Source organism: Lipotes vexillifer, unplaced genomic scaffold, assembly GCF_000442215.2.
Source record: "Lipotes vexillifer unplaced genomic scaffold, Lipotes_vexillifer_v1.1 scaffold525, whole genome shotgun sequence".
Taxonomy (NCBI): domain Eukaryota; kingdom Metazoa; phylum Chordata; class Mammalia; order Artiodactyla; family Lipotidae; genus Lipotes; species Lipotes vexillifer.
In genome coordinates this window covers 424,071-431,596 of record NW_006786891.1, presented here as the reverse complement: position 1 = coordinate 431,596, position 7,526 = coordinate 424,071, and positions in this window count along the sequence as shown.

Below are 7,526 nucleotides of genomic sequence, written 5' to 3'. Positions count from 1 at the left end.
GTTCACAACAGTGAGAAGCCCGCGTACCGCAAAAAAAAAAAAAAAAAAAAAAAAAAAAAAGGTTTACTAACCCCTACTCACCATACAGGGCTATGATGGGGCTCAAGCAGGATGGTGCATGTACAAAGACTTATAAACTGTAAAGGGATATATGTAAAAGTAAATTTCTATTATTATTAATAATCCTTGGCTTGCCTCCCAAGGAGACTCTGGGTAAATAATACTGAAGTGATGTTCCAAGTGATTGAGGCCAAGGAGAGAGCTTTGGTCTGGAGGCCAAGTTTGAACATGATCCTCTTCCATGGGGCCAGGCCTCTGTTTAATCCTTTATTGAAGAGAGAAGCCTGAATATCTCCCCAATCTCTTTAATGCTCAGGGTGTAAGGAGAGAAAAGTCCAAAAATAAGGCATGGCTTGTTTACCTGCCCTATTGCTGTCTGCCAGGATAGGGAGAGGCACCTGGCAGGTCTCTTATTGTGTCCTGATTTTTCTGGCTCCTCGTTCCCCCATGGGAGGTACACAGCATCATTAGAACTCTGGAGAGAAGCTAAACTGATGACAACTGTTTCACACATCTTCACTGCCCATCCTCACTCTGACATGTCATGGAAAACATATTTCCCTGGATACCCAGGGAGGTGGTGTTAAAGTGTAAAAGAATAGTACATGATTCGAAGGTTGACCATCCATCCATTCACTTGTTTGTGACCTTGGGCAAGTCCTGGGCTTCATGCCCCTAATAAGTAAGATGATAAGAGATACTAGATTATAGGATCATTGATGTCCTTTCCAGCCTATGGTGTGCTGGTACATGTTTAATAACCAGCTCTCTGAGTGCAGTTCTGACATGAATGTTGTTAACATTTTTATGTTAACAAGTAAGATGAAAGTGAAACAACAAAGACATCTATTGGAACTTCACTCATTCGTCAATAATATGAGTGACTTATTTGCTGAATCAGGTAATAGTTTTCAAATGCTGGAAGAATATTTCCTCAATTTTTGTTGTTTTTCATAACGTAACAGCTCTAGATACAACACAATTTTAAGTTTAATCTGCATTATTAACATTCACTCTGTCACTTTCTTAAGTCTAGACAATTAACAAAACAAGCCCTGATTTGTAGCGTTTGCCAACTTCTATAGTATAAATTGTCCCACCATGACCAATTTCAGAAAATTTGAAATTTGGATGAAGTCCAATTTTTTTTTTTTTTTTTTTTGCAGTACACGGGCCTCTCACTGTTGTGGCCTCTCCCATTGCGGAGCACAGGCTCTGGACGCACAGGCTCAGTGGCCATGGCTCACGGGCCCAGCCGCTTCGCGGAATGTGGGATCTTCCCAGACCGGGACACGAACCCGTGTCCCCTGCATCAGCAGACGGACTCTCAACCACTGCGCCACCAGGAAAGCCACCTGTAAATCTCTTTAAAGTCAGTCAATTAGAAGACAGATGGATTATCATATCTGCTTCTGCATTCAATCTGTTGGGATATGTTGTTTTGGTTGATGTATTAATATATGAAGAAAATCTGTCCTTAACAGATATGTAGTTAGAAAAGTGAGGAGTATTCTAATAGACATTTCAGATAATTAGGAATATTTTCTTTGATACTACATCAAAACTTGACAAGAGGTAATTTCCTGTTTTGTTTTGCGTTACGCGGGCCTCTCACTGTTGTGGCCTCTCCGGTTGCGGAGCACAGGCTCCGGACGCGCAGGCTCCGTGGCCATGGCTCACGGGCCCAGCCGCTCCGCGGCATGTGGGATCTTCCCGGACCGGGGCACGAACCCGTGTCCCCTGCATCGGCAGGCGGACTCTCAACCACTGCACCACCAGGGAAGCCTGAAAAGTGGTAATTTCTTAATGGTTAGCTGCAATGTGGAATCTGAAACCATACTGATTAATTTTTTGCATTCTGTTCCATTAAAATCTTTTGGTCTATATTACACTTTAAAGGGATATTTTACCCAATTACATATTTGTAACATTATGCGTTGGTCATTTGAAAAAAATACTAGTTCACTGAGTTATACAGACCTTCCCAATGTTGACACATTTCATTACACAATTTAAAAAAAAACAACACAACATTCCATAACATTTGTTAATAACCACCCATTCCTTCAGAAAGTTTGGGAAGCTGTCAAGTTTATCAGGGTGAATACAAGTTTTTCAGTATTCTAATATTTACCTGAAAGCTTGAATTTTATCATTGGCAACAAATCCTGTTAGTTGCTTTCCTTGTAGTGACAAGCTCACTTCAGCCATTTTCTAGAAAATGTCTGCCAAATTTGAATACTGGAATTCATCTGTTCTTTAAAGTAAAAATGAGGTTCAAGTAAAAGTGGTGTGTGTGTGTGTGTGTGTGTTTTCTAGCTCTACTTACTGAGAGAGCCTAGAAGCAATGGCACCATAGTGGTAATGAGCACACCTACCACCTAGATCTTAATTTCTTTTTTTTTTTTTTGCGGTATGTGGGCCTCTCACTGTTGTGGCCTCTCCCGTTGCGGAGCACAGGCTCCAGACACGCAGGGCTCACAGGCCCAGCCGCTCCGCGGCATGTGGGATCTTCCCCGACCGGGGCACGAACCCATGTCCCCTGCATCGGCAGGCAGACTCCCAACCACTGCGCCACCAGGGAAGCCCTAGATCTTAATTTCTAAATACCATTCTCCATTAAGTGGAACTAGGGCTTTTAAGGGAAATGTAAATTGATACAGCCACTATGGAGAACAGTATGGAGGTTCCTTAAAAAACTAAAAATAGAATTACCATATGACCCAGCAATCCCACTACTGGGCATATACCCAGAGAAAACCATAATTCAAAAACACACATGCAGCCCAATGTTCATTGCAGCACTATTTACAATAGCCAGGTCATGGAAGCAACCTAAATGCCCATCGACAGATGAATGTATAAAGATGTGGTACATATATACAATGGAATATTGCTCAGCCATAAAAAGGAATGAAATTGGGTCATTTGTAGAGATGCGGATGGATCTAGAGACTGTCATACAGAGTGAAGTAAGTCAGAAAGAGAAAAACAAATATCGTATATTAACGCATGTATGTGGAACCTAGAAAAATGGTACAGATGAACCGGTTTGCAGGGCAGAAATAAGAGACATAGATGTAGAGAACAAATGTATGGACACGAAGGGGAGAAAGTGGCGGGGGTGATGGTGGTGGTGGTGGGATGAATTGGGAGATTGGGATTGACATATATACACTAATATGTATAAAATGTATAACTAATAAGAACCTGCTGTATAAAAAAATAAATAAAATTCAAAAATTCAAAAAAAACTGATGGTTAATGATTATAAAATTCACAGAATAAAATAAAAATTGATGAGTTTATCTTGATATAAATCAATAAATTGATAAATGAATAAATGGGGGGAGAAGCAAAAAGTTTGCCCATACAGTAGGAAGGCAAATAAAAAAATGTATTAGGAATGATAGTGATGGAATTAGAAATTTGGCAACTACTATACTAATAACTGTTTCAAGCAAGAATTATCAATGAATGTTAAAACTTGTGATCTCTCCACAAGATATTTATTAATTACAAAGAGCAAAATGGTTACTGACACTGCATAAACCTGGCTGATACCACCTTAATTAATCAAGTGAACAAAACTGCTATCACCTATATTGGTGTCACATGTCTTCTGATGTGATGCACTGAGAAGGACACAACATCAATTCTGTAGTACTCCTGCCAAAAATGCATAACCTGAATCTAATCAAGAAGAGACATCAGACAAACTCAAATCGAGGGATATTTTACAAAATAAATGCCATAAAAATGGCAAGGTCATATGAAACAAAGACTGAGAAATGGCTCCCGATTAAAGAATATTAAAGAGATTTGACACTAATTATAATGTGTGATCCTGCACTGAATCCTGGGCCAGAAAAAAAAAAGTGATTTTCTTTTTCTATAAAGAATATTAGTGGGACAATTGGCTAAATTTGAATAAGGTCATAGATTAAGTCACGGTACTGTATCAATATTATTTTATGAGTTTGATAATTGTACTGTGATATTTGTACTTTTTTTTTTGCCCCACCGTGGGGCATTTGGGATCTTAGTTCCCCAACCAGGGATCGGGCTGTGCGAACTGCCTTGGGGGTGCGGAGTCTTAACCACTGGACCAAGGAAGTCCCGGTATTTGTACTATTTTGAGGAAATATACTGAAAAATATTTAGGGATAAATGGATCAGAAAATAATTACAGTAGTTTCTTTAAATATCTATATTTATATCTACCTCTCTGTAGAGACGGAAGAAAGAGTGAGAATGAGAGCATGTGTGCACACAAGAAAGAGACAGAATAAAGCAAATGTGGTTAGATAAGGGTGAAAGATATATGGGATTCTTTTGTAGTAGTTTTGCAACTTTTCTTTAAATATGAAATTATTTTGAAATAAAAAAACACACAAACATATAACATTTTGTACTATTTCCTTATAAATATATTTATATATTTTACAAATATATAAAAACATAATTGGGATCATACAATGATCTTTTTTACTTAACACAATTTGATATTGAATCATGAGCAGTATTCAATGTCTTTTAAAATTCTTTAAAAATGCAATTAATAGATGCACAATATTTCTTTGTGTGGAAGTACTGTAATTCATTTAAGGCTTTCCTTACATTTTTACGTTATAAATCTATAGTAAAATATATAATAAACATCTTTTTGCACATCTTCACATATTTGATTACTTCCTTATGCTTCATTCCTAAAATGGGAATTGTTTTGTTCCTTTTGAAATGACTCAAGTGACCTAACAAACTCCCAAACGTCCCCAATTTCCTTTTTAAGTTTGTGTTGCTTTACTGACTTCTGGCTTGCTCTAGGGCTCTCCTGTTTGGTAACAGGTAACTGTGAATTTTGGGTTTGATTCCTGGCTATGATTGGTCAGAGGGGTGGGGGAGACCATAGCTGGCAGCAGCAGGCTGGGGTCAATTCTGGGCTGCAGGGCAACTGCCTGTTGAAGGGGCATCTTACTCTTTGGTGGACCCTGGAAGTCAACAGGTAAGGCCTAAAAAGTAACTGAGTGGGTGGGATGCACTAGCCTGATGCACATCACGCTAAGCCACAGCTTTGTTCAGCTTAACATCCCCTGAGGTGTACTCTGTGCTGAGACTGGTTGTGGGCACACAGAGATGAATCAAACATTTACAATCTGATAGGAGAGACATACAAGCAAACACATACTGACAGTGTAGTAATGAGTACTTATAAATTGGGAAGCACAAGGATTATTGGGAGCACGGAAGAGGTTTTGTGCTTTCTTTTAAACCAACTTTTATACAGTATATACTCTTTTTTTTTTTTTGCGGTACACGGGCCTCTCACTGTTGTGGCCTCTCCCGTTGAGGAGCACAGGCTCCGGACGCGCAGGCTCAGCGGCCATGGCTCACGGGCCCAGCCGCTCTGTGGCATGTGGGATCTTCCTAGACCGGGGCACGAACCCGTGTCCCCTGCATCGGCAGGCAGACTCTCAACCACTGCGCCACCAGGGAAGCCCCAGTATATAGTCTTGTACACAAAGATAGTATTCATTAGTTCCTCCTTCCTCCCTCCCTTCTTTCTTTTCATTCAGTGCATCTATAGAAGTGGAGTTGGAGAGAAGGAAAGAAATTCAATAAAAGCAAGAAGTAGAATTTATCAGGTTTAGTGAACAGTTGTCCAGGACAGAGACACAAGAGTTAAGGATGATTCCTATGCCATTCACCAAGCCAGAAAATGAGTATCATTTTGGTCTGAATTTTTTTTCCCAGCTATAACTGACAAATAAAAGACCTGAATTTTAAAGAACAAATTTTAAGGAGCAAAGAAAATTTTGTTTGGGGTGCTACATTTTAAAATCATTTGAAGAAACCATTCTTAGAATACTGGCTTTCTATAGTATGTATACGGTATAAAAGCAAAAGTAGGTTTACCAGGTTGGGAATAAGGAGATATTTTAGAGTCACTGAATAGTAGTGGAAATCAATGCAAAACTGAGGGTAGGGTAACCAAATCAATTGACAGCAGGTCAAGGTAGATTAAAATGAAAGAGATTTACAGTAGGGGAGAAGAGAACAGATGAAAGACATTTCAGAAACAGAGAGCAGATTGGGTAGGAAGAGTCAAAACAACGGAATAAAGCCATGGATGAAAAGATTTAAAGTGGACTACTATAATCAGGGAAGTGGTAGTGATGATAAAGGCAGCCTCTTTGAGCAACATAATTTGAATAGAAGGAGGGAAAGCGGGAAGCAAGAGGAAACTGGTCCTGGAAACAAATGAATCATCTTCACGTAGTAGCTACACCCTGGGTAGCATGATTATTCATAAACAAATGCAGATTTCCTGCGGTGATAGTGAACTAGGCTTGGAAAGCACAGTGCTAATGTCAGGTTGCCATACTAATCTCAACTAAAGGGCCCATTTCTCTAGATTGAAATTTTTTTTTAGCAACAGTAACTTAGTCTTATAGTATTTTCTAAATACTGAAGAAAGGACTGCTAGGGCATCAGACGGGAAACTGAAGGAATCTCAGGGTCTACTTCCAGGTTTTCCTTACGTTGGATGCACTTCACGTGTAGAATGGTGGCAGTATACTACTTAATTCATAGTGCTGTTGTGAGGATGAGTCACAGTTTCCTTCTGAGCCCCAGTTTCTCTTGTTATAAAAAGGGGATAGTGACTTTTTTGCGACGTGACTCAGAAGTAGGTGGTGAAGGTACACACAGGAACAGCTTTCATTGATTGGAAGAGAGCTGTTAGGTTATATTTTCTCTAAGGTGGCTGCTCAATTATTATTTGAAAATTCCCAGAGACCTTATATAACTTTCTCATTAAGATTTATTATTATTAGGACATAACCTAAGGTAAGGTGAAATTGCCTTATAATTCTTTTTTATACAGAAAACTATACTGGTTCTATCCTGATATCTGCCATGCAACAGAATGTCAAAGGATCCAGTATACTAGGCTGTATTATTCTTCAGTGGAGGGATGTTACATAAATCCATTAGTGAAATTTAGGGAGATTTTACCCAGACCAAGAATGATGACAAATGATGCACCCATGTTTCAATAGGAACACACACACACACACACACACACACACACACACACACAGATTGAGAGAGAAAGAAAAAGATGAGAACAACCTTGAATTTAAGAAAGACAGAGAGTGTTTTGGAACCAACGATAATAGGAACTAACATTTATTGAGTACCTTCCATGGGCCAGTTCCTTTACATAAATTATTTCCAATCTTCACAACAACCAGCAAGGTAGGCATCAGAAAACCAAGGTTCCGAAATATTATATAACTTGCCCAGGGTCATAAAGTTACACACCACAGAGCTGGAATTGGTTGTATCAGGATCTGTATGCCACCAAAGTCCCTGCTCATTCTACTATACCACTTTGTGATAAAATAATGTATACTATTTGTAAAAGTATGGGACCACAGGATTTGAAGAGTTTCTCTCTTTCC